Below are 25,760 nucleotides of genomic sequence, written 5' to 3'. Positions count from 1 at the left end.
GTCCACGGGTCATCATTACTTCTGGGATATAACTCCTCCCCAACAGGAAATGCAAGAGGATTCACCCAGCAGAGCTGCATATAGCTCCTCCCCTCTACGTCACTCCCAGTCATTCGACCAAGAATCAACGAGAAAGGAGAAACCAAGGGTGAAGTGGTGACTGGAGTATAATTTAAAAGATATTTACCTGCCTTAAAAAAAACAAAACAGGGCGGGCCGTGGACTGATCACACAACAGAAGAAAGGAATTTATCAGGTAAGCATAAATTATGTTTTCTTCTGTTATGTGTGATCAGTCCACGGGTCATCATTACTTCTGGGATACCAATACCAAAGCAAAAGTACACGGATGACGGGAGGGATAGGCAGGCTCATTATACAGAAGGAACCACTGCCTGAAGAACCTTTCTCCCAAAAATAGCCTCCGAAGAAGCAAAAGTGTCAAATTTGTAAAATTTGGAAAAAGTATGAAGCGAAGACCAAGTTGCAGCCTTGCAAATCTGTTCAACAGAGGCCTCATTCTTAAAGGCCCAAGTGGAAGCCACAGCTCTAGTAGAATGGGCTGTAATTCTTTCAGGAGGCTGCTGTCCAGCAGTCTCATAGGCTAAACGAATTATGCTACGAAGCCAGAAGGAGAGAGAGGTAGCCGAAGCCTTATGACCTCTCCTCTGACCAGAGTACACGACAAACAGGGAAGACGTTTGTCGAAAATCCTTAGTTGCCTGCAAGTAGAACTTGAGGGCACGAACTACATCCAGATTGTGTAGAAGACGTTCCTTCTTTGAAGAAGGATTTGGGCATAAAGAAGGAACAACAATCTCTTGATTGATGTTCCTGTTAGTGACTACCTTAGGTAAGAACCCAGGTTTAGTACGCAGAACTACCTTATCTGAATGAAAAATCAAATAAGGAGAATCACAATGTAAAGCTGATAACTCAGAGACTCTCCGAGCCGAAGAAATAGCCATTAAAAATAACACTTTCCAAGATAACAACTTTATATCAATGGAATGAAGGGGTTCAAACGGAACTCCTTGTAGAACGTTAAGAACAAGGTTTAAACTCCATGGCGGAGCAACAGTTTTAAATACAGGCTTGATTCTAGCTAAAGCCTGACAAAAGGCCTGGACGTCTGGATTTTCTGACAGACGCCTGTGCAACAAGATGGACAGAGCTGAGATCTGTCCCTTTAATGAACTAGCCGATAAACCCTTTTCTAAACCTTCTTGTAGAAAGGACAATATCCTAGGAATCCTAACCTTACTCCAGGAGTAACCTTTGGATTCGCACCAGTATAGGTATTTACGCCATATCTTATGGTAAATTCTTCTGGTAACAGGCTTCCTAGCCTGTATCAGGGTATCAATAACCGACTCCGAAAAACCACGTTTTGATAAAATCAAGCGTTCAATTTCCAAGCAGTCAGCTTCAGAGAAGTTAGATTTTGATGTTTGAATGGACCCTGTATCAGAAGGTCCTGTCTTAGAGGTAGAGACCAAGGCGGACAGGATGACATGTCCACTAGATCTGCATACCAAGTCCTGCGTGGCCATGCAGGCGCTATTAGAATCACTGATGCTCTCTCCTGTTTGATTTTTGGCAATCAATCGAGGAAGCAGTGGGAAGGGTGGAAACACATAAGCCATCCCGAAGTTCCAAGGTGCTGTCAAAGCATCTATCAGAACCGCTCCCGGATCCCTGGATCTGGACCCGTAGCGAGGAAGTTTGGCGTTCTGGCGAGACGCCATGAGATCTATCTCTGGTTTGCCCCAACGTCGAAGTATTTGGGCAAAGACCTCCGGATGAAGTTCCCACTCCCCCGGATGAAAAGTCTGGCGACTCAAGAAATCCGCCTCCCAGTTCTCCACTCCCGGGATGTGGATTGCTGACAGGTGGCAAGAGTGAGACTCTGCCCAGCGAATTATCTTTGATACTTCCATCATTGCTAGGGAGCTTCTTGTCCCTCCTTGATGGTTGATGTAAGCTACAGTCGTGATGTTGTCCGACTGAAACCTGATGAACCCCCGAGTTTTTAACTGGGGCCAAGCCAGAAGGGCATTGAGAACTGCTCTCAATTCCAGAATGTTTATTGGCAGGAGACTTTCCTCCTGATTCCATTGTCCCTGAGCCTTCAGAGAATTCCAGACAGCGCCCCAGCCTAGTAGGCTGGCGTCTGTTGTTACAATTGTCCAGTCCGGCCTGCTGAATGGCATCCCCCTGGACAGATGTGGCCGAGAAAGCCACCATAGAAGAGAGTTTCTGGTCTCTTGATCCAGATTCAGAGTAGGGGACAAGTCTGAGTAATCCCCATTCCACTGACTCAGCATGCACAATTGCAGCGGTCTGAGATGTAGACGTGCAAAGGGTACTATGTCCATTGCTGCTACCATTAAGCCGATCACCTCCATGCATTGAGCTACTGACGGGAGTTGAATGGAATGAAGGACACGGCATGCATTTAGAAGCTTTGTTAATCTGTCTTCTGTCAGATAAATCTTCATTTCTACAGAATCTATAAGAGTCCCCAAGAATGGAACTCTTGTGAGAGGAAAGAGAGAACTCTTCTTTTCGTTCACTTTCCATCCATGCGACCTTAGAAATGCCAGAACTAACTCTGTATGAGACTTGGCAGTTTGAAAGCTTGAAGCTTGTATCAGAATGTCGTCTAGGTACGGAGCTACCGAAATTCCTCGCGATCTTAGTACCGCCAGAAGGGCACCCAGAACCTTTGTGAAGATTCTTGGAGCCGTAGCCAATCCGAATGGAAGAGCTACAAACTGGTAATGCCTGTCTAAGAAGGCAAACCTTAGATACCGGTAATGATCTTTGTGAATCGGTATGTGAAGGTAAGCATCCTTTAAATCCACTGTGGTCATGTACTGACCCTTTTGGATCATGGGTAAGATTGTCCGAATAGTTTCCATTTTGAACGATGGAACTCTTAGGAATTTGTTTAGGATCTTTAAATCCAAGATTGGCCTGAAAGTTCCCTCTTTTTTGGGAACCACAAACAGGTTTGAGTAAAACCCTTGTCCTTGTTCCGACCGCGGAACCGGATGGATCACTCCCATTAATAACAGATCTTGTACACAGCGTAGAAACGCTTCTTTCTTTATTTGGTTTGTTGACAACCTTGACAGATGAAATCTCCCTCTTGGGGGAGAGAATTTGAAGTCTAAAAGGTATCCCTGAGATATGATCTCTAGCGCCCAGGGATCCTGAACATCTCTTGCCCAAGCCTGGGCGAAGAGAGAGAGTCTGCCCCCCACTAGATCCGGTCCTGGATCGGGGGCCCTCGATTCATGCTGTCTTAGGGGCAGCAGCAGGTTTCCTGGCCTGCTTGCCCTTGTTCCAGGACTGGTTAGGTTTCCAGCCTTGTCTGTAACGAGCAACAGCTCCTTCCTGTTTTGGTGCAGTGGAAGTTGGTGCTGCTCCTGCTTTGAAATTCCGAAAGGGACGAAAATTAGACTGTCTAGCCTTAGCTTTGGCTTTGTCTTGAGGCAGGGCGTGGCCCTTACCTCCTGTAATGTCAGCGATAATTTCTTTCAAACCGGGCCCAAATAAAGTTTGCCCCTTGAAAGGTATATTAAGTAATTTGGACTTAGAAGTTACATCAGCTGACCAGGATTTTAGCCACAGCGCCCTACGTGCCTGAATGGCGAATCCTGAGTTCTTAGCCGTAAGTTTGGTTAAATGTACTACGGCCTCCGAAATGAATGAATTAGCTAGTTTAAGGACTCTAAGCCTGTCCGTAATGTCGTCCAGCGTAGCTGAACTAAGGTTCTCTTCCAGAGACTCAATCCAAAATGCTGCCGCAGCCGTAATCGGCGCGATGCATGCAAGGGGTTGCAATATAAAACCTTGTTGAACAAACATTTTCTTAAGGTAACCCTCTAATTTTTTATCCATCGGATCTGAAAAAGCACAGCTATCCTCCACCGGGATAGTGGTACGCTTAGCTAAAGTAGAAACTGCTCCCTCCACCTTAGGGACCGTTTGCCATAAGTCCCGTGTGGTGGCGTCTATTGGAAACATCTTTCTAAATATTGGAGGGGGTGAGAACGGCACACCGGGTCTATCCCACTCCTTAGTAACAATTTCAGTTAGTCTCTTAGGTATAGGAAAAACGTCAGTACTCGCCGGTACCGCAAAGTATTTATCCAACCTACACAATTTCTCTGGTATTGCAACAGTGTTACAATCATTAAGCGCCGCTAAAACCTCCCCTAGTAATACACGGAGGTTCTCCAATTTAAATTTAAAATTTGAAATATCTGAATCCAATCTGTTTGGATCAGAACCGTCACCCACAGAATGAAGCTCTCCGTCCTCATGCTCTGCAAGCTGTGACGCAGTATCAGACATGGCTCTAGTATTATCAGCGCACTCTGTTCTCACCCCAGAGTGATCACGCTTGCCTCTTAGTTCTGGTAATTTAGCCAAAACTTCAGTCATAACAGTAGCCATATCTTGTAATGTTATCTGTAATGGCCGCCCAGATGTACTAGGCGCCACAATATCACGCACCTCCCGGGCGGGAGATGCAGGTACTGACACGTGAGGCGAGTTAGTCGGCATAACTCTCCCCTCGCTGTTTGGTGAAATTTGTTCAATTTGTACAGATTGGCTTTTATTTAAAGTAGCATCAATACAGTTAGTACATAAATTTCTATTGGGCTCCACCTTGGCATTGGAACAAATGACACAGGTATCTTCCTCTGAATCAGACATGTTTAACACACTAGCAAATAAACTTGCAACTTGGTTACAATCTTATTTAACAAAAACGTACTGTGCCTCAAAGAAGCACTAAACGATTAAATGACAGTTGAAATAATGAACTGAAAAACAGTTATAGCATCAATCCTTGAAAACAACACAACTTTTAGCAAAGGTTTGTTCCCATTAGTAAAGTAACAATAATTAAATTTGAAACGTAAAAATTACAGAGCAACGTTTTTAATCACAGTCAATATATAAGTCTCACAGCTCTGCTGAGAGAATCTACCTCCCTCCAAAGAAGTTTGAAGACCCCTGAGTTCTGTTAGAGATGAACCGGATCATGCAGGAAATACAAGAGTAACTGACTGGAAATTTTTGATGCGTAGCAAAGAGCGCCAAAAACGGCCCCTCCCCCTCACACACAGCAGTGAGAGAGAAACGAAACTGTCACAATTAAAACAAGCAACTGCCAAGTGGAAAAATAATGCCCAAACATTTATTCACTCAGTACCTCAGAAAATGCAAACGATTCTACATTCCAGCAAAAACGTTTAACATAATAAATACCTATTAAAAGGTTAATGTACTTTTTACAGAGTAATTCCAGTGAAGTACCATCCCCAGAATACTGAAGTGTAGAGTATACATACATGTCATTATAACGGTATGGCAGGATTTTCTCATCAATTCCATTCAGAAAATAAAAACTGCTACATACCTCAATGCAGATTCATCTGCCCGCTGTCCCCTGATCTGAAGCTTTTACCTCCCTCAGATGGCCGAGAAACAGCAATATGATCTTAACTACTCCGGTTAAAATCATAGTAAAAACTCTGGTAGATTCTTCTTCAAACTCTGCCAGAGAGGCAATAACACGCTCCGGTGCTATTGTAAAATAACAAACTTTTGATTGAAGTTATAAAAACTAAGTATAATCACCATAGTCCTCTCACACATCCTATCTAGTCGTTGGGTGCAAGAGAATGACTGGGAGTGACGTAGAGGGGAGGAGCTATATGCAGCTCTGCTGGGTGAATCCTCTTGCATTTCCTGTTGGGGAGGAGTTATATCCCAGAAGTAATGATGACCCGTGGACTGATCACACATAACAGAAGAAAAGTAAACACAAAAATCCGGATAGAAGGGACCTGCCTCTTTAAGAAAACAGGTATAAGAGTATGACGGGAAAACACAGGTTCATCTTGACAAAAGCTTGCGAGCTGAAACTCATAGATGACCTGACCTGTGGAAGCTGGCCAGCCTCCTTTGCTTCACCAAACTTTATCACTGTGAACCATTGCGAATGGTCAAATTGTCACTGGAGTGGCATAATAAGTGAGGATCATAGCTGTGTATAAAACTTTTTATCAACATACGCTGTGGAGTGGTACCCTGACAACTGGGTTTATTAACCAACACGGAAACACGATTTGAAATTCTAACACCGGCAACCTGACCGGGTGATTGGGGGACTAGTGGAACACGTGGAAGATACACGTCACGGCCAGAGCTAATGGCTTAACTGAACGCCAGTACCCTTGTAAGAGGAAGAAACACGGTCAGGGAAAGGTATTACAGTTTTATAATTCCTACCGTTCGGATTCTGGTGAGTTATTTTTCTGGGTACCGCAAACAGTAAACAATACGGCACTTGTAACAGTAACACTAATAAAAAGAGAAGAGAGTGGATTACTATACCGCTATAAACAGATGACTATCATTCTACCTGTTTGAGGCTGAAAAACAATAACATAAGGCTCTGATAAACAATGTTGCAAAGTTTGGAGACTGTTTTAAATACGTACAAAATTTCAAGCACTTTATACTCCTAATGTATGGGAACGTTTAGAAATTTGCATCAAATCAATTCTATAGAAGTATTGTTGTTTTCTGCTATATATGAGCTATTAATATATGAAGATTTATTATTATTTATGAATGTTCATAAGGTGCACCTTATTTTTAATTAATTGCAATGATTTTAGGATATAATAGATTTAATAAATTTATATTTTAAATTGTATATGTATATTCATTAGTATTTATTTTTATCAGTTGATACTATTATTGATTTATTGTAGTTATTAATATCTGGTAGAGCTTTTTTAGCGCACTCTTATTCCTGGTATTTTTAATACACCAGACATACTGAGGAGGAGTGTAGGTACAAACAGGACAGGTTCCTATGTCACCTGACACGATTCACGCGGTTCTTGCGCTTTTTCAAAGATAGCCTGGAGAAGGTCAATTGGTCAGCATTTGTACTAAGCTGTGTACGCCCATTTAGGTTTGTTAGCCAATCAGCTATTAAAAGAGCCAACACACCTGTTCCAGGTTATATGGCGTAGTTCACCATTTGCAAATTCATTACAAAAACAATTCACACATAAATTATAAAAAGCTACACATATAAAACTGTGTAACAATATGTCTTTGAATATATACAATTGCAAGTAACGATATGAGCCACAGATACATTTACCAAAATGATTTGTTGTTGCCAAAATTATATAGCTAGTTTGCAGTGAAATCAGAGAAACAAATTATAATGTCACATTGTTTGTATTCTCAGATTATCATCTATACTTCACAAATAGAATGTTTGGCAATCAACTCTATCAGCCTGCATATAATTTAGTACCCACAATGTATACCTCTAAATACATATAAACAAATAATAATTCATATGGCATAAGATAATACCAGTATTTTGCTGAAAAGTAAAGCTCATATCGTTACTTGCTATTGTATATATTCAAAGACATATTGTTACACAGTTTTATATGTGTCGCTTTTCAACTTAGGTCTTTTGTATATAATTTATGTGTGAATTGTTTTTGTTTTTGTAATGAATTTGCAAATGGTGAATTACGCTATATAACCTGGAGTAGGTGTGTTGGCTCTTTTAATAGCTGATTGGCTAACGTACCTGAATAGAAATACACAGCTTAGTACAAATGCTGACCAATTGACCTCCTCCAGGCTATCTTTGAAAAAGCTCCAGAATGGCGTGACATGCGTCAGGTGACATAGGAACCTGTCCTGTTTGTACCTACACTCCTCCTCAGTATGACCGGTGCATTGTACGTTTTAAACATATATGCTAATAAATGTGAAGTTTTATCTACACCACGATCCAAGCTAAGATTGTTGCACTTCTTAGTATTATGCTTCTGTACCTCTTTTTTCTGGATATTACCTTTTGTATTATTACCTTACTGCTAGATTACCAGTTTTGCGTTATGAGGGGTGCGGTGCTAACTTGCAAGTTATTGTCACTGCTCACTTACATACAGTGCTGGTATTACAGGTTTACAAAAACCTGGCATTATCAGGCAAGAATTGAGCGTAGAGCAAAATTGAGCTCCATACCGCACTCCAATACCAGCGCTGCTTAAGTCAGCGGTGAGCTGGTTTTACGTGCTCGTGCACGATTTCCCCATAGACATCAATGGGGAGAGCCGGCTGAAAAAACCCCTGCAATAAAGCAGCGTAAAGCTCAGTAACGCAACCCCATTAATTCCTATGGGGAAACAAAATTTATGTTTACACCTAACACCATAACATGAACCCCGAGTCTAAACACCCCTAATCTTACACTTATTAACCCCTAATCTGCTGCCCCTGACATCGCCGACACCTACATTATACTTATTAACCCCTAATCTGCCGCTCCGGACATCGCTGCCACTATAATAAACATATTAACCCCTAAACCGCCGCACTCCCGCATCGCAAACATTAGTTAAATATTATTAACCCCTAATCTGCCGCCCCTAACATCGCCGCCACCTACCTACATTTATTAACCCCTAATCTGCCTCCCCCAATGTTGCCGCCACTATACTATATTTATTAACCCCTAAACCTAAGTCTAACCCTAACCCTAACACCCCCTAACTTAAATATAATTAAAATAAATCTAAATAAAAATTACTATTAATAACTAAATAATTCCTATTTAAAACTAAATACTTACCTGTAAAATAAACCCTAAGCTTGCTACAATATAACTAATAGTTACATTGTAGCTAGCTTAGGGTTTATTTTTATTTTACAGGCAAGTTTGTATTTATTTTAACTAGGTAGAATAGTTACTAAATAGTTATTAACTATTTACTAACTACCTAGTTAAAATAAATACAAATTTACCTGTAAAACAAAACCTAACCTGAGTTACACTAATACCTAGCCTTACACTAAAATTAAATAAACTACCTAAATTAAATACAATTACCTAAATAACAAAACAAAAAAACCACTAAATTACACAAAATAAAAAAAGAAATGGTCAGATATTTAAACTAATTACACTTAATCTAATAGCCCTATCAAAATACCCCCCCCCCAAATAAAAACCTAACTAAAAAAACCTAAGCTCCCCATTGCCCTGAAAAGGGCATTTAGCTCTTTTTAATTGCCCAAAAGCCCTAATCTAAAACTAAAACCCACCCAATAAACCCTTAAAAAAGCCTAACACTAACCCCCGAAGATCCACTTACAGTTTTGAAGACCCGACATCCATCCTCAACGAAGCGGCAGAAGTCCTCATCGAAGCCCGCAGAAGTCTTCATCCAAGCGGCCGAAGTCTTCATCCAAGCCCGCAGAGGTCTTCATCCAGACGACATCTTCTACCTTCATCCATCCGGCGCGGAGCGGCTCCATATTCAAGACATCCGGCGCGGAGCATCCTCTTCAATCGAAGTCTTCTTGCTGAATGAAGGTTCCTTTAAATGACGTCATCCAAGATGGCGTCCCTTGAATTCCGATTGGCTGATAGAATTCTATCAGCCAATCGGAATTAAAGATGAAAAAATCCTATTGGCTCGCATTCTATTGGCTGTTCCAATAGTTGTGACCAAAGCCTTCTAATCCAAAAGGAAATATTACTACCCAGCCTAGATGTTGTCAGAGTTTAAAGTTCTATATTCAGGCTGCTAAAGACATTAGACAAACTTCCAGGTTTTTTGTCCAATACTCTGGTCCTAGGAAGGGTCAGAAAGCTATGGCGGTGGCCCTGGCATCCTGGCTCAAGCAGATTTGTAAAGTTTACTTTGTTGCAGTAAATCCCCCACTGAAGAGAGTAACTGCTCACTCCAAGAGATAAGTATCTACTTCCTGGGCTTTTAAGGATGATACCTCCTTGGAACAGATTTGCAAGGCGGCTACTTGGCCTTCAATTCACACTTTTTCCAAATTTTATCATTTGACATTTATGCTTCTTCTGGTGAAGTTTTTGGCAGGAAAGACCAACAGGTTGCAGTGTCCGGAAAATAGGAACTGCCTACTTTTTGTCCCACCCATTAACATGGACTCTCAGCTTGGGTATTGTATCCCACATGTTATGAAGCTATGGACTCTCATCAGCTAAGAAGGAAAACAGAATTTATACTTACTGCTAAATTTATTTCCTTCAGGCTAATGAGAGTCCATAGCCCCCACCCTATTTTTGTATATAGGTGACAGTCCTTATTTGCACCTCGTAACACTGTTTTCTGTCTTTCCTACCTTTTATTCTGTCTCTCTCCTCTGCTCGGTTATGCTTAAAATGGAGAGGGAGAGGAGGTGGGAGGTGTTAAAGCTCTGTGAGGGTTATTGACCTCCTCCTGATAGGCTGGAATATATCCCACATGTTATGAATCTATGGACTCATCTTTAGCCCAAAGGAAATACATTTATCAGTAAGTATCAATTCTGTTGTTTTTTTTTTGGGGGGGGGGGGTCACTTGTATTGTACGTTGGTTAGTGTTTTTTTTAAGGAAAAAGAGCTGATTCACTTCTGTAGGGCAATTCCCTACAAAAAGTCCTTCTAAGGACAATTGCTATATCTAAGTTTAGTGTTAGTATAGTTTTTTTGGGGCAGTGGGTTGTTTAAGGGGGGTTTTAGTTTTAGAATAGGCATAAATGTGGGTTTGTTATTTTTGGTAGTGTTGTTTTTTATTTTCTGTAATGTTAGTTTTTTTTAATTTTTGGTAAATGTAGTGTGTTATTTTTTTTAAATTTAGGAGGTTTGAGATTAGAGGTATGGGGTTAGGTAGTTAAGTAGGGGTAGTTTGCGTTGGTCGGTTGTGGTGGTGTAGGGGTTAATAGGTTAGTGGGCTTATAGCGTTGGTTGTGGCGGTGTAGGGGTTAATAAGTTAGGGGGCTTATTGCGTTTGTGGGTTGTAGCTATGTAGGGTTTAATAGGCTGTTGTTGTGATATAGGGTTTTTTTAGGTTAGGAAGTTTATTGCAGTGGGTTATTAGCGGTATAGAGGTTAATAGATTAGGACGTTTATTGTGGTGGGCTATTGGTGGTATTCGGGTTAATAGGTTAGAAAGTAAATTGCGGTGGGCTGTTGGAGGTATAGAGATTAATAGGTTAGGAAGTTTATTGTGGTGGGCTGTTGGCAGTTTAGGGGTTAGTTAGTGCAGGGTTAGTTTATGGTGGTGGGTTATGGTGATTTAGGGGTTAAAGTTATGAGTTATGGTTTAGGTGCTAAAGTTATGAGGTTGTGTGCTATATATTTAAAAGGGATCCTTTACATTGCTGATGCTGTTTGGAATATTTTGCCAGCATCGTCACCCATTGTGATGTATAGTAAAACACCCCTCTGCGATGCTGCCTTTAAAAAGTAATGTCGACACTTTTTAAATTTCGCCGACATTCTTGATATTGCATCAGATCCCTTTTGAATATATAACGGCTTGCAGCACTTTCAATCATCTGGGCCGAAGAGAGAACAATTGAACATTAACATTTTAGTACTTATCTCTCCTAACTCCCACTGGGGGTGTAATTTCCTCTGCTTTCTATGTTTACACAGCTTTTCTACAGCCAATATAAATAAGTATAGAAACTTCCAGTACAGGTAGGGATGCCACAGGCAAAGTCAGCTATTCTAGATAGATAGATGATAGATAAATAGATAGATAGATAGTGGCCCCCTGGGCTTTGGATTCGAGTCCAGATGATGTAACCAGTCTTGTAACTTTATTATTAATATTATATTTTAAAAGTGGGTCACCTTTTTAATGGAGTACTAGTCAGGTATCTAGTTTAACTTGTTGTTAAACCTGCTGTGCTGTGTAGCATGAACAAGGAATTTAATAATAATTTATGACAATGGATTTTACTAATCAAGGTTATGTAACTTTTACAGTTACCATACTAAATGCATTTAAATAAAGGTTGTTGATAATTTCCCAACCAGATAAAGGGATATGAAACCCATTTATTCTTTCATGATTCAGATAGAGCAAGCAATTTTAAGCAACTTTCTAATTTACTCCTATTATCAAATTTTCTTCGTTCTCTTGGTATCTTTATTTTAAAAGCAGGAATGCAAACTTAGAAGCCGGACCATTTTTGGTTTATCCTATTGATAATAGGAGTAAATTAGAAAATTGCTTTAAATTGCATGCTCTATCTGAATCATGAAAGAAAAATGTTTGGGTTTCATATCCCTTTAAAACAAATCAACAAATTTGTAATGGACAAATTATGCTTACTTGCCAAATACTGGATTTACTGTGCCTGGTATGTAATAATTTCTTGTGTCAAATTTCTTCTTCCCCAGTGAGATTTTAAGGTAGCTGTCACACTATCAAAGGAAGAAAACCAGTAAGTTAATAATGCAATCTTGACAATAAATTGCCATACACACACTCGCCACTATATTTTTTTTTTTGTTTTTCTTCAACATGTACAATACAAAGAGATACAACATTATTTACATATACATAGTACATAAATACATAATAATGTAATGCATGCCCAACAAGCTGAAAGTAATGCAATTTAATACACATACTGGCCTTACCAATACTTAAACAATTGCATACCACATGAACAGGTTATATAGCAAAAACAAAATTATGCTTACCTGATAAATTATTTTTTTTCCTGGCATGGAGAGTCCACAATTTAATTAAATTACTGTTGAGAAATTCACCACCTGGCCACCAGGAGGAGGCAAAGACACCCCAACCAGAGCTCAAGTATCCTCCCACTACTTATATTCCCCCAGTCATTCTGCCGGGGAATAAAGGAAAGTTAGGAGAAAACTAGGGTATATAGGTGCCTGAAGGTTAGAAAAATTAAGTGCTGCCTTAAAATAAATACAGGGTGGGTTGTGGACTCTCCTTGCTAGGAAAGAAAAGAATTTATCAGTTAAGCATAAATTTAGTTTCCTTTCCAATGGCATGGAGAGTCCACGATTCCATTCAATTAGTGTTGGGAAAACAATACCCAAGCCAGAGAGGACACAGAATGGACAGGGAGGGAGAACTAAAGGCAGGCGGACCTAAACTGAAGGCACCACCACTTGAAGAACCTTTCTCCCTAAAATAAGGAGGGTCACAGTGTAAGACAGCTAAGGTCAAGAGCGTAAGCCACAGGATTGACCCGTCTGAGTACTCAAAAAGGACCAACATAAGGAGGAGACAGTTTATTGGAAGGCACACGAAGGTTCAAGTTTCGAGAGGACAGCCAAACTCTCTCACCAACCTGGTAGGAAGGTGCGGGCAGACGCCTACGATAAGCCTGGAACTTTTGGCACTGCGTAGAATGATGAATGCAATCCTGAATCTGCACCCACGTGGAACGGAGTTGCCGGAGATGCTCCTCCAAAGCCAGAATACCCTGAGACATGAATAAATCGGGCAACAAGGATGGTTGAAACCCATAATTCGCCATGAACGGGGATAACTGGGAGGAGGCATTAATAGCACCATTATGAGCGAACTCTGCCCAAGGTAACAGTTCAGACCAATTATTGTGGTGATCTGAGACATAGCAATGGAGGAACTGTTCCAGAGCTTGATTAGACCGTTCCGCAGCCCCATTGGATTCAGGGTGATATGCCGAGTAGAAGGAAAGCTGGATCCCCATTTTAGCACAAACGGAATGCCAAAAGCTGGAGACAAACTGGCTACCCCGGTCAAAGACTATCTCCTTGGGTAACCCATGTAAACGAAAGACCTCCCAGGCAAAAATTGAAGCAAGCTCCTGAGCGGTAGGCAGCTTCTTCAAGGGAATGCAATGTGACATTTTAGAAAAACGGTCAACCACCATTAGGATAACAGTATTGCCATTGGAAACAGGGAGCTCGACAATGAAGTCCATGGAAAAGTGTGTCCAAAGACGCTCACCATTAGCAATAGGTTCAAGAAGACCCACAGGAAGACATCAATGATTATTCTGTGCACAAACTGAGCAGGAGGCAACATACGCAACAACATCAGAAAGAAGAGCTGGCCACCAGAATTGTCGAGTGACAGACCAAATCATTTGGTTCTTGCCCGCGTGACCTGCGGCTTTAGGATAGTGGAAAGTGTGCAAAAGTTTAGTTCAAAGCACTTACCACTAGGTTTCTCAGGAGGTGCATTGGTTTGTGCAGCCAGGATCGCCTCCCCCAAGGGAGAAGTCAAATTAGTACGTATGGTAGCCAAAATATGATCAGGAGGTATAACTGGAGTAGGTAAAGACTCCTCCTTGGACAGAGGCGAAAATTGTTGAGAGAGGGCATCAGTCCTAACATTATTACTACCAGGCAGGTAGGAGACCACATAATTAAACCGAGACAAAAATAGCGCCCATCTGGCCTGTCGGATAGATAAGTTAAATTCTTGTGGTCAGTAAGAATGAGCACTGGTACGCTAGTATCCTCGAGAGAGTGCCAAAATTATGGCCAGTAATTCCCTGTTGCCAATTTCATAATTGCACTCCGCTGGAGACAATTTGTTAGAGAAGAAACTACACAGATGCAAGGAACCGTCAGGCGTAGGACGTTGAGACAAGAGGGCACCTACTCCAGTCTCAGATGCATCGACCTCAAGAACGAAAGACAGGACAGGGTTAGGATGAGCCACTTCTGGAGCAGCAGCAAAGGCAGTCTTAAGACTATTAAGGGCCTTAATGGCAGTAGGTGACCAATGGAGTGGATCATTCTCTTTACGGGTCATGTCTGTGATAGGTTTGACAAGGAAGAAAAGTTTTTAATAAACTTTCTATAGTAATTGGCAAAGCCCAAAAAACTTTGAATGAAGCAAAGACCAACTGGGCGAGGCCACTGCAAAACTGCAGACAATTTGTCAGGATCCATGGGGAACCCTGCAACAGAGATTACATTACCTAGGAAGGTTACTTGAGTCTGATGGAATTCACATTTCTCGAGTTTACAAAACAGGCCATTCTCACGTGGGCTCTGAAGTACCCGTGTGACATCAGAACGATGAGCCTCAAGTGTGGGTGAGTGTATGAGGATGTTGTCTAAGTACACCACAATACACTGTTGCAACATATCTTGTAGACATCATTAATAAATTCCTGAAAAACAGCAGGAGCATTACATAGGCCAAAGGGCATTACAAGATATTCATAATGCCCGCTCCTGGTGTTAAATGCTGTTTTCCATTTGTGGCCCTCCTTAATCCTAATGAGATTGTACGCTCCTCTCAAATCAAATTTAGAAAAGACTGTAGCTCCCTTGAGGCGGTCAAAGAGTTCCGTAATGAGCGGAATGGGGTAAGCATTCTTAATGGTAAGACGATTAAGACCCCTATAATTGATGCATGGTCTTAACTCGCCACCCTTTTTCTTCACAAAGAAGAAGCCAGCCCCTGCAGGAGAGCAGGATTTGCGGATGATCCCCCACAACAGAGCATCGACAACATACTCCTCCATAGCACAATTCTCTGCAACAGACAAAGGGTAAACCCGGCCCTGAGGAGGAATGGCTCTGGGTTGCAGGTCTATGGCACAATCGTAAGACCGGCGAGGAGGCAACGTACCGGCACGAACCTTGTCAAAAACATCTAGGAACTCTCGGTACTCCTCTGGCAATTGAGATACAGAAGAAGTGCACAAGACTTTGACTGGTTTCTGAAGACAAGTGGTAATACATTGCGGAGACCATGACAAAATTTCGGACCAACACCAGTCGAGACTGTGATTATGCTTTTGGAGCCAGGGATAACCCAGAACAACCAGAAAATGTTGAGAGTTAATCACCGGTAGCACCGGAGTCAACAAGAGCCTGGGTGACTATGGAGGAATCCACCCAGGAAAGGACAGCCGTGACCAAAGGTTTCTCCTTTAGTGGTTCCGGGGACAAGGATAAACCACCCAAGGTCTGCCGCCGACAGGACCTTAGGTGCGAGCATTTCCCGGCCGTGTAGGACAAGACTTTAAAAGGTGGCCCTGTAACCCACAATAGAGGCAGAGCACCTCCCTCCTCCTAAAGAAGGCGTGAATCCCAACTGCATCGGCTCAGCAGTACCTGGTGACTCGGGAACAGGTGTCATGGGAGGAGAGAGCGACATGGGTGGGAACGAACATGTAGGAAACAACGGAACAGGAGGCTTCCGCAAGCGCTCCTTGAAAGAGGGCCTCTCTCTGAGTCTGATGTCAATTAGGATAAAAAAAGACACCAATGCCTCGAGATCCTCTGGTAAATCTGTGGCAGCAGCTTTGTCTTTAATCGCATCAGAGAGCCCATTAAAGAAGGCGGCAACAAGGGCTTCATTGTTCCAACCTACCTCTGCGGCAAGCGTATGGAACTCAATGGCATACTGAGCAACAGATCTCGTACCTTGCCGAATGGTCATGAGTCGTTTAGCAGCAGAGGAGGAGCAAGCCGGAACATCAAATACCCTTCGAAAGGAGGCCACAAATTCAGGGTAATTTGAAATCACAGGTTTATTAGTCTCCCACAAGGGATTAGCCCAGGCAAGAGCTGTGTCAGAGAGTAACAAGATGAGAAATCCCACCTTAGCTCTGTCAGAGGGAAACGCTTGAGGTAACATCTCAAAGTAAATGCCAACCTGGTTAAAAAACCCTCTGGACTAAATTAGGATCACCTCCATATCGCTGAGGTAGATGTGCACAACCGGACAGGCTCCTGGTAGGATTAGGTGCAGCAGCGGAAACAGGAGCAGCCAAAACTTGTGGGACACTGTGGTCCAATTGTGCAGTGCTAGTCAGCAGAGTTTGCAGGGCTAGTGCAAATTGATCCAAGCAGTGATCCTGTTCATCCATCCTGGAAATGATGGTAGGTAAAGGTGGATTATTAGCACAATCAGGATTCATGGCCCTTGCGTAATGTCAGGGTACCAGGAATCAGACTGAGATAAGAAGTGCAAAATAATGACACCTTTATTGATAACAAAAAATAATAAAAAGTCCACAAGTAAAATAACAAGCTAGGAGTCAAAGCCAGAGCTGGTAGTCAGACGAGCCGAGTCAGGAGCCAAAGCGAGTAGTCAGATGAGCCGAGTCAGGAACCAGGAGGGACGTCAGACAGACAGGTAGTACACAGAAACAGGAACTCACAAACAGGTCTGAGACAATGCAAGGGCAAAGCATACTGAACAGAGGCCCTTTAAATGTGACATCACAATTCTAAGACTACAACCTTTCTCACACGGATGATGTACTACAACAGTCTGGCCATAAGAGGGTGTGCAGGAAATGAGCAGAATCACACACTCTGCACCAGATTCAGCAAGAAAATGTAAGCAAAATGGCTGCCAGCAGCACATGGCAAACAAAGCAGGGAAAAAACCCTGACAAATGGTTTGGAACCTGGAACATCCGAGGTGGCTAATACATCCTAGAGTAGTAAACAAAGGTGCTCAAGCTTAAATCTGAAATTAACCTCCTCTGACTATACTGGACTGTCTGAAGCAGAATCAGAATCAGAGATCGCACCCTCAGAAGGTCATCATCAGAAATTTGAGATCAACTGACCAACTCAGTCTTGGTGTTTCCCATATCAGAGGAAAACAAATTTAGTCTTTCTCTTCCTCTTACCTGCCAAAGGAGTTCAGCACAGCAGAAACAGCCAAATGAGGCAGTGCTACAAAGTCCCCATGTAAAAAAAAATCCTACAGAAAAAGACTGGGCTGAGTCGCCGCAGAGCACTACCAGTGCAAATACTAGGGACAGGGACTGAGGTGATAGTTGAGGTATGTCAAGGGCAGAGGAGTATACAGGACTCTGAAAGGTTAACCTTTTCTGAAAAGACCTAGATTTTTTTAGATTTAGATTACAACATGTTGCAACAAGAAGAGCATAATTGAGCAGGAAGGAGAACATGAGCCTCTTCACAATATAGACATTTGTCTCCCAGAGGCAAGGGAATCAAATTTTGTTCCAAATACAGTCTGTTCCTTCAGAAAGGAAAAAGTGTCCCAACAGTAAATAATTGAATATATACACAAATATTTTACTCAATTATAAACAAAGTGTAAATCTATCCACAGACCTAGGCTGCTCCGCTTCAGACTTAGAAAATAATGGAGGCACCTAATATATTCCCCAGCCATGAAGCTGTGCTGCTGACTGGGGTGACTTACCACCTCTGTTAGATCCTAACAAAAGAAGACCTGAATAGGAGCTAATGATCACGCTATCCGGTGACTACTAAGCTATTAGCTCAAAATCGAAAGCCAGCAGAGGGCACAAAAACACATGACCTTATCTAACAGGTCCTACAGCACTGAAGCTGGGTGAGCATAATAACAGTGCCAAAACTGTGCATGGAAAATTTCCATCTACATCACATTGGCACTTCAAAAATCTGCCCCTATTACTACACCCAACTTCATAAACTACCTTGATAACAGTGATATCAAACAAGTTTAAATACTCAACAATGTGCACGCAGCAAATAAAGTAGGAGCTTTCCTTACATGCCTCAGTCGCTTACTGATTAAATGTAACCTCAATAATAAGTAGTACAGTGCCCTGCAGCATTTTACTGCCTCATAAGAAATAAATCCCCTGACATAAGGGAAAATTCTTAGGGGCCTATTTATCAACCCGTCAACTTACTTGCATTCAACGGCACCAATATGCTCGCCTAAAATCGCCTAACATCGCTGCCGCGGACCTGAATACGCTTTTCAAAGTTACCAAAAAAGCTGTCATAAAGCCGTGCACCATGTTCGGGGCGATGAGCAGCGGACTGTTGTTAACTAACAGTCATTGATCTCGCTGCTCTTCGGCTTTTTCCAAGCTTTATTGGTATACTGTCACCAAACACCCACACTATACTACACTGTTTAACCCCTAAACCGCCTCTCCTGGACCCCGCCGCAACGTAATAAACTTAACCCCTAAACCGCCCCTCCCGGAGCCTACCGCCCCTACATTACATTTATTAACCCCTGATCTGCCGCCCCCAACGTCGCCGACACTATTCTAAATGTATTAACCGCTAAACCTAAGTCTAACCCTAACCCTAACACCCCCTAACTTAAATATTATTTAAATAAATCCAAATTAAAATTAATATTATTAACTAAATTATTCCTATTTAAAACTAAATACTTACCTATAAAATAAACCCTAAGATAGCTAAAATATAACTAATAGTTACATTGTATCTAGCTTAGGGTTTATTTTTATTTCACAGGCAAGTTTGTATTTATTTTAACTAGGTAGAATAGTTACTAAATAGTTATTAACTATTTAATAACTACCTAGCTAAAATAAATACAAATTTACCTGTAAAATAAAACCTAACCTAAGTTACAATAACACCTAACACTATACTACAATTAAATAAATTAACTAAATTAACAACAATTAAATCAATTAAATTAAATTAGCTAAAGTACAACCCCCCCACTAAATTACAGAAAGTAAAAAACAAATTACAAGATCTTTAAACTAATTACACCTAATCTAATAGCCCTATCAAAATACCCCCCCCCCAAAATAAAAAAAACCATAGCCTAAACTAAACTATCAATAGCCCTTAAAAGGGCCTTTTGCGGGGCATTGCCCCAAAGTAATCAGCTCTTATACCTGGAAAAAAAAATACAAACAACCCCCCCAATAGTAAAACCCACCACCCACACAACCAACCCCCAAATAAATTACTTACTAAAAAAACCTAAACTCCCCATTGCCCTGAAAAGGGTATTTGGATGGGCATTGCCCTTAAAAAAGCATTTAGCTCTATTGCTGCCCAAAGTCCCTAACCTAATAAATAAACCCACCCAATACACCCTTAAAAAAATCCTAACATTAACCCCATGAAGATTCACTTACCGGGAGACGTCTTCATCCAAGCGGCAAGATGTCATCAACGAATCCAGCAGAAGTGGTCCTGCAGACGGGCAGAAGTCTTCACCCAGACGGCATCTTCTATCATCATCCTTCCGTCGCAGAGCGGCTCCATCTTCAAGACATCCGGCGTGGAGCATCCTCTTCCAACAACGTCTTCTTGCTTAATGAATATCACTTTAAATGACGTCATCCAAGATGGCGTCCCTTCGATTCTGATTGGCTGATAGAATACTATCAGCTAATCGGAATTAAGGTAGAAAAAATCCTATTGGCTGATGCAATCAGCCAATAGGATTGAGCTGGCATTCTATTGGCTGTTCCAATCAGCCAATAGAATGCCAGCTCAATCCTATTGGCTGATTGGATCAGCCAATAGGATTGAAGTTCAATCCTATTGGCTAATTGCATCAGCCAATAGGATTTTTTCTACCTTAATTCCGATTGGCTGACAGAATTCTAAATGTAGGTAGGTGGTGGCGATGTTAGGGGCTGCAGATTAGAGGTTAATAAGTATAAAGTAGGTGGCGGCGGTGTTGGGGCAGCAGATTAAGGGTGTTTAGACTCTGGGTTTATGTTAGGGTGTTAGGTGTAAACATAACTTTTATTCTCCCATAGGAATCAATGGGATATCGGGCAGCAGCAAACATACGCTTTGCTGCTTTCAGACTCCCATTGATTCCTATGGCATCCGCTGCCTCCAGGGCGACGGATTGAAAACCAGGTACGCTGGGCCGGAATAGTGGCGAGCGTACCTGGTAGTTATTTGATAAGTACCAAAAGTAGTCAGATAGTGCAGAATTTGCATTCGGAACATCTGTAGTGACGTAAGCATCTGTCAGGAAATCCTTAGCTGGATTGTATACCTTTAAATCTATTCCACCAATCCCATACATACGCCCCCTTTAAATCATCTGCTCACTGACTAGCCAACGCTTAGTATTTTGTTACTTATGCTAGGTGTAGCAGTGCTCTGTCTAAGCTCCGAAATCTATTGCAATATTGAATAACTACAGAACTGTTTCCTTACTTCCTCCTTTAACTACAGGTCTACTATTGTGTGAGCTACTACAAAATCTCCAATCGAAGTTACTGAAGACCTAAGCCTCACTCAGTCATACTCTCTGGCATACCGGGACTTCGTATCTAGACATACCTTCATTTTCACCAAATAAAGGTACGGCCTTAAGAGACTTTCATTTGGATAAATTCTATCATTTGTATATATCCCACAGTATCGGATTAACTTCCTCTGCAACCAACGAAAGCGGGTCAGTGACGTCACACGCCACACAAACAGGAAAACTCTGCCCGCTTTGCTCTTTGTAGAGATGCATCCGCTCGGAGTGGTCACCAGTACGAGTAGCAAGCTCTCCTGTAAGTTAAAGTGTCTTGGCTTGTTTTGAAACATCTTGTGCAACTGATATTGCATTGCCTACAGCTGAAATTGCATTGTCCTAAGTTACATGACTAAAGGGTGTTGTATTTAAAAGTTTATTTATGTTCCGGTCCTCATAAGGCCTAACAAATATCTGAACTGTTCTGATATCCAGATAAACACACTATAAAATTGATAACACTCCCCATCTAGTGATTAACAAAGTAACTAGTGTAACAAACAAACTATTTCTTTAATTGAGGTTCAATAGAATCATATACAGTTATATTATTTTATTTGGCAAATTTGACATATTTGACAGCATCGATCTGTGAGACCGGTGGATCGTATGTTACGTCACAAAATTCAACTTTTGCTGGTCTGTAGGCTTTGATAAATCAGGCGAATCAAGCTCTCCACAATTACGCTGCGGAATTCCAGCGTATTTGCGGTTGACGGCTTGATAAATAGGCCTCGTAGTCCCCAGGTTCATAAAAAGGTTTAAAGGGAGACTTAATTCTCCATGTAGTGTCCTTATGGATCCCCCTAGAGAATGATAAGGCATTTACCTTAGAGCCTCTGCTGTGGGGTAGACACAACACTTCCAGGTCTAACAGCTTCATCCAGATTTCTGACAGGGACCTGAAGTAGAAGGAAAGCAGTGTAAGCTTAACGCTGGTTGCCAGGTGGGGGTGTTAGCAAAAATTGCTAGAAGGAAGACATTGAAGTTCCCTGTAACATTCTAGCAGCTAACAGCTAACGATACTATTAGAGGTTTACATGGACACAGCATTAACCCCAGTCCTATCTTGAAGGGTAGCTACCCATTAAAGGACTCAATTTTCTTCAGAGCACCAGCTTCACCTCCTCCTAGTTACAGAGGCAAAGAATGACTGGGGGAATATGGGTAGTGGGAGGATACTTAAGTTCTGGCTGGGCTGTCTTTGCCTCCTCCTGGTGGCCAGGTGGTGAATTTCCCAAAAGTTATTGAATGAAATCATCTCCATTTCATTGGAAAGAAAAGCTTATTTGAAGACTTAGCTAAAGAGCTTAAGGGGACAGGAAATCCCAAAATTTTGTATAGATTTGTATAGAACATACAATTTTAAACAACTTTCTAAATTACTTCTATTATCAAATTTAATAATTACGTCTATTATCACATTTGCTTCATTCTCTTGTTATCCTTTGCTGAAGGAACATTGGCAGCTAGCTGAACACATTTAGTTACCCGATCCCAAGAGACAAATGTGTTTAGGTACCATTTAGCAGCTAGCTCCCCTAGTGTAGGATATGTGCATATTCTTTTTCAATGAGGTATACCAAGAGAACGAAGCACATCTGAAAATAAGAGAATTTAAAAGTGTCTTAAAATGACCTGCTCTATCTGAATCCTGTAAATTTAATTTTGACTTTCCTATCCCTTTAAGTCTAATGCATTTTGCTCCCTAGCTGAATATTAAAGCATCTATGTTTCTTTATTACATTAAATAGAGGACACATGTATTTTTTATTTTTTAAAAACTATATTCTTGTTTTGAAAAAAAATATCCTTATCCTACTGCAAGCTTCTATCCCAGAGACCAGCTACATACAGCCATGCTCTTGCTATTCATTAACCTTTTTAATCTAAAAAGTATATTTATATCATGTTTAAATAGTGCTCTGATATGCATGATATACATGTTTTAGTTTAACATCCCTTTAAAGCTGGTAGATTTTTACTTTTGGCAGAGGGGGTAAGTTAAAGTGATGGTAAATCCAAGCGTTTAACAAACGCTAAGATTTACCATCATTAAAAATAACGTGGACTTTAAGTGATCAAACAAGTAAAAAACGGTGCTAAACTCACCCTTTCTGTGCCGTTGCACAACGCTAAACTCAGTGGCTCCGGCCGCCCACAGCACGTCGATCTTCTACTAATGAGGTGATACTTGCATCTCTAAACTAATAGTCGTGCGTGCATACATAAACCTATCAGTTGACACGCACAGCTATTGGTTCAGATGTGCAAACGTCACCTCATTGAAGGAGATGTGCCGTGAGTTTAGCCAGGGGTCAATTCCTACACAAAAAAGTGTGGGAACTCAACAAAAGACTTCCACTCCCCTCACTATTAATATTGTTTTATATACACACCATTAATACATATACCAAGTAAATGTGAAGCAAGTAACACTGGCAGATGAAGCAGGAGGCATGAGGGGACAGTAACATTGATAGCAAAACAGGTCAACTTTGTTGCAGATTCAACCTTACTATTTTCATCCCAACTACATTCTCTTGCACTGGTTAGCATTCTGCAGAGAATCTTGCCTGCTAACCATAAATTGATAGACATACAGACGCCAACATAGATATAAGACCACACATACTATTGATGTATAAAAAAAGTAATTAGGCTTATCCTACTACAAGATGTTTCACAAACATCTTTAATTGAGAGGACTATTTTCCCTTGTGTTTTCACATGTATTTCCCTGGCAAACCTCATCCCAGCTATCTCTGGAAGAACTAAAAGGAATTCCAATCAGAGAGAAAGGAGCGAAGCTGGAAAAACATGACTTTTCCTTTCTTGATGAGCACATTTTTCCTTTGGTGAAACAATGAACCCACAGTAAGAATTTATCAAGCAGCAGTCATCAGACTGCTGTTTCCCTGCCCTGTTCCCCTGTTGGGTGGAGAATTTCAAACTCCCCTGTCTCTTACGACTAGGGAGAGTGACAGCTCCTGCCTACGTGTGAATGTCAAGATACAGGGTGTCCATACTTTGTTTTTAACTCACATGGTGCATAGCCATGGTGCATAGCCAGCTTAGCTTCAGTTCCTCACACCCTCCTTCCTTCCCCCTCCTTCCTCTCCAGGGTGGGCTGAGACCCCCATGTCTGACAGCGACTCCAGACTCCTCCTCTGTCAGAGTCACAGAGACTCACCCCCTTAAGGTACAATAGTCCTATTTCTGTTGACAGGAGCTAAATAACCTCACAGTAAGCCACATAGAAAGGTAAGCACCATGTGTTCCACTCAGTGCAGATTGATCACACAGCAGGACCGCTGATAGGCTTGCATTTAGTGTATTGTAGGAAGTGTTAGTGCCCATTACTAGAGGATCTAACTTTCACTCTAACCAGACTGTGTTGAGGCTTCTCCCATCAGCAGCAGAAGTGTTCACTGAAGAGTTTCTGTTCTCGGTTCAGAGGGAAATAAGTTCTTCCTGCAAAAATAGTGCAGGAACTCAGTTCCAATGCTTTCCCGCTGGACTTGACCCGTGACTTTAGAGCTGTGCAATGGCACAGAAAGGGTGAGTTTAGCACCTTTTTTACTTGTTTGATCACTTTATTTTTAATGATGGTAAAGCCTAGCGTTTGTTATACACTTTGATTTACCATCACTTTAATCACTTTTCTTTTAATATTTTTCACATGCAAAGTAGACTTGTATAGTAGGTTTCTGCTATTGTCATATATTACTCACGTTATAAAATAATGTAATAGAGACAGTCAATTGATGAATATGACCTTTAGTTTATTTTTTTCATCTCTGCTTACCAAGCCATTGCGATCTTTTGGGGGCAGGTTTAAAGCTCTTACTATGTAGAGCCGAACCAGGCACTCCTGAGGTCTGCTTTCAGGTATGTAGGTGAACATTGTGTGGAGAGTCCCAAGATCTTCATTGACTGGGTAAATCTTAAATGAAGCCTGAAAGGGAAATTCAGGTATAAGTATGCAAAACTATGTTTACAGCATACTTAACACAACCGAATAACAATAAGTAAACTTCTACAGCGCCAAAAAAATTGGTTTGTCAGAATCTTTCGGAAAAAATATTCTGGGAAATTTGTTTCACCGAATATTCGTCTGCTTCACTATTCAGTATTTGTTTCTTTTAAAACAAAGCAAATACTGAATACTCGTGGAACAGTTTGTATTCCTTAAATTATTGTAAATGTTCCTTTGCTACAGGTGAAAAAGTTCACCTATAGCTAATCCTGATCCATCTTCTCAGAGCCGCGGGCTTTGCTAATAGGAGGCTTAGCGCAGTAAATTCCAGGGCCTGCGTTTAAGAAAATTCTCCTTTAAAGGGCCATAATACCCAAATGTTTAAACACTTGAAAGTGATGCAGTATAGCTGTAAAAAGCTGATTAGAAAATATCACCTGAACATCTCTATGTAAAAAAGAAAGATATTTTACCTCAAAAGTTCCTCAGTAGCCACCTCCCATTGTAAAGGATTTCTAAGCAGCATATTAGTGTGTCTGTCCCGGGACAACTGAAAGGATGTGCACTCTCATATTATTTCACCAATCAGGTACTGGAATCTTACTATGAAATCTCATGAGAGTTAAGTCAAATCTCATGAGATCACAGTAAGAGTTCATGACCTCAGCACTGCTGATGCTGATTGGCTGCTGTTCATTTCTTCATTTTTTTAATTTTTTTACCTGCAGCTGGGAGCAGCTGAGTATAACTTTTTACACAGAACTTACTCTGCTGAGCTGAGGAGATTGTGAGGTAAAATATCTTCCTTTTTTACATAGAGATACTCAGGTGATATTTTCCTGTCAGCTTTTTACAGTTATACTGCATCAGTTTCAAGTGATTTAGCA

Source organism: Bombina bombina, chromosome 6 (genome assembly GCF_027579735.1).
Source record: "Bombina bombina isolate aBomBom1 chromosome 6, aBomBom1.pri, whole genome shotgun sequence".
In the NCBI taxonomy this organism is placed as follows: Eukaryota; Metazoa; Chordata; class Amphibia; order Anura; family Bombinatoridae; genus Bombina; species Bombina bombina.
The sequence above is the reverse complement of the archived record's forward strand: the minus strand, read 5'-3'. Positions refer to the sequence as shown.